Below are 3,396 nucleotides of genomic sequence, written 5' to 3' on the forward strand. Positions count from 1 at the left end.
TGTACCATACTTAACATAACATACACAACTAAAAGAGAATATCTCTTTATAGATAACTTATGTTAAAAATGTGATATATATCTGAGTGAGGCAAATATCATTCCAAAATGACTCACAGGAACATTTGACACATTTCACACTTCTTGGGCCTTATTAATTGACATGCACCTGGTTGTCACATGCCTAGACAGAATTTGTCTCCTTTGCTACAAAGCAAACAGTTAATAGTACGTTCACTGATAAAGCAGGAAATCTACTATTCTGAAATAAACTTGGTCTGCATGATCTGGTCAACAAAAATTTGGGAAGGTGTTATAAAATGGAAACTTACAACACATTAATTCAGCATTTAATCTCCTTCAAAGTAGTCTCCTTCTGAAGCCACATATTATTCTGCATTGTTTCCATTGATGGAAGCATTCCCAAAACTCCTTTATTGGGGATAGCAAGTAGGTGCTTTGTAACATTCTCTTGGCTCTCCTCAACATCTTGAAATCTTAGTTGTGTCTTCCGCTGGATGACTGAGCTTTCATTTTGGAGTCATGGCCATAGATCCACGATCAGTCACCTCTTATGGCTGTTTTTATGATGTCTTCATATTCTTTGACACAGTCAAGGAGATCCTGTGCAGCTGAAACCTGATCTTCATTTTGAGACAACCACACTCTACACACTCTACTTCCAAGCACTGCCATAAACAACAGAAATGAGTGAAAATGTTATAACTTAGTGTGTATGTATGACAGAGTGCATGATCAATCTGTGCCATGTAGCACCACTCAGCATACTTTATCTTTGTTATCATAGCAACAGTCCTAATACTTTTTAATCGGACCTCATATGCAATTGAAACAGCATTAAGTTAAAATTGCCATCTGTATAACATACTCAATGTATATACACAAATGACAAAAATGAAGCTGTGGTTTTTGTTCTGGCTTCTGAATTAGCTCTTATAATGTTTTATTATAAGAAGCTAATTATAACAAAATAGTATTACAATGTTTTCAGAGGGTAAGCTAAGTAGGTTTTTTTCAATTATATATATTCTCTTTTATTGAATTTAGTCACCTGGCAGAGTGGCCTTATTCAGAATTATCTACACTTATATCTGTGTGCATATCTGCATGAGTGTGTGCATGTGTGTGTGTGTGTGTGTGTGTGTGTGTGTGTGCATGTGTGCATGCGTGTGCATGTGTATGCATGTATGAGTGTATGTGTGTGTATTTATGTTTATACAGATATGCACTCATGTACATGTCATATACATACATACATACATCCCTTATATCTGGTGAGGAATGTTACAGATATCTTACATATCTTACACTGGCACCTGTATCAAAACACATGTCACTAAAGAATATTGCAACTGAATAAAGAAAATTTGGACCTCAGAACGCTCTGCATTCAATAAAACAGTGGCCCACAATGTGTTTGCAGTGACCGTATTCATACCAATATGTAGGCTGCTTGATTGGACTCTGGATAAAATCTGAGTCATTGATGTGAAAACCCCAAAATTACTAACAAGCACACATGATTTCCACATAAACAGTAACATAGACCACCTCTACCTAAAATGAAAACAAGGCAGCAGAGGCTTAACATTGATCCAAAATGCTTTTGAATGTCGTATCATATCGCTTCGACAACATCTTTTAACCACCAAGTGTCGAAGAGCATCCCTTGACCAAGTTTGCATACATGAGGCTGATAACATCATAGGACTTAGAAGGCAGCTCCTTGAACAACATTCCTTGTCTGATAACATAGAAGGAGTTCTTTTCTTATCAGAATGATTAGAGTGAGTTTTCCAAGCTGCCGTACCTTTGTAATCACCATTAGACTCATCCAACTCCTTCCAAATCCTCTGCATTGTCCTCAGATTCACACCCAAACACTCTGAAATGTTCGTATTGGTGCTTCTGGTGCAAATGCTAAGCAGTACAGCATGTCGTTTCCAAATTTCTGGCAGAGTGAATTGCATCATGGTGCTGTTTTTGTTTTTCTCACAGACAGTGCACAACTGACCCTACTATACTATGTAGTCAACAAACTCAAAAACAAACAATGCACATATGCAAAATTAAAAAAATATAAAATGGCAACAATTTACCCATCGCACCCTGTATACTCAGGTTTCAACAGTCACTGCATTCTTCCCCTTCCCTCTTCTTTGCATTCATGTGTATTCCCTACTCATGCACCCTCAGCAATGTTCTGCCTTCCCATTTATATTCTCATCCCCATACCTTGGGAGTATTCCCTGGCACATCACACCTTCTCTCTCTCTCTCTTTCTCTCTCACTCTCTCTCTCACACTCTCTCTCACTCGCTCTCTCTCTCTCTCTCTCTCTCTCTCGCTCTCTCTCTCTCTCACTCTTGCTCTCCCCACTCCTGCTCTTTCTCTCTCTTTCTCCCCCCTCTCTCTCTTTCTCTCTCCTTCTGACTAGAGTATCCATATATTTCCCCTACAGCAAGACACCTATTTCTGTCCCTTTGTCATGCCCTAATCTCTCATCATCTGGTACGAAGCCACCTTCTCCAATAGCCACCCCGTTCAAAGGATTTTTGTCTTGCAAGTTACATGGTGACCTCACTGGTTGCTAGTGCTAGTGTTTGGTGCAGGTTCTGGTTCTAGTACCACATAAAAAAAGCATCCAGTTCACTCTGTAAAGTGGTTGATATTAGGAAGGGCATCCAGCAGTAAAAACCATGCCAAAACAGACCTTGGTGGTGCTGGTGCCATGTAAAAACATCCAGTTCACTCTTTAAAGTGGTTGGCATTAGGAAGGGCATTCAGCTGTAAAAACCATGCCAAAGCAGACCTCACTGGTGCTGGTGCCATGTAAAAAGTATTCAGTCCATACTGTAAAGTGGTTGGCATTAGAAAAGGCATCCAGCTGTAAAATACATGCCAAAACAGACTGTGGAGCTTGGTGCAGTTCTCTGGCTTGCCAGCTTGTCAAACTGTCCAACCCATGCCAGCATGGATGACGGATGTTAAATGATGATGATGACGATGATAAGTGCATAGCATATGGAAGACAGTTTCAGTGACCCACTACATTGTTCCAAAAAGTACTTCAAACTTAGCTTTAAAGCATTTCTGGTCTTTTAACTCTTAGAGAAAATAGACAATGTATAACAAGAGAATAATTGTGAGTTTCATCTAGTTGAGAGTTAGTAAGCTTTGGATAAATTAAACCTATACACGCCATATAGGCACAGGCATGGCTGTGTAGTAAGAAGTTTGCTTCCCATCCACATGGTTCCAGGTTCAGTCCCACTGCATGGTACTTTGGGCAAGTATCTTCTGCTATAGACTTAGGCTAGCCAAAGCCTTGTGAGGGATTTGGTGGACAGAAACTGAAAAAAATCTGTCATATATAT

Source organism: Octopus bimaculoides, chromosome 10, assembly GCF_001194135.2.
Source record: "Octopus bimaculoides isolate UCB-OBI-ISO-001 chromosome 10, ASM119413v2, whole genome shotgun sequence".
NCBI classification, from domain to species: Eukaryota; Metazoa; Mollusca; class Cephalopoda; order Octopoda; family Octopodidae; genus Octopus; species Octopus bimaculoides.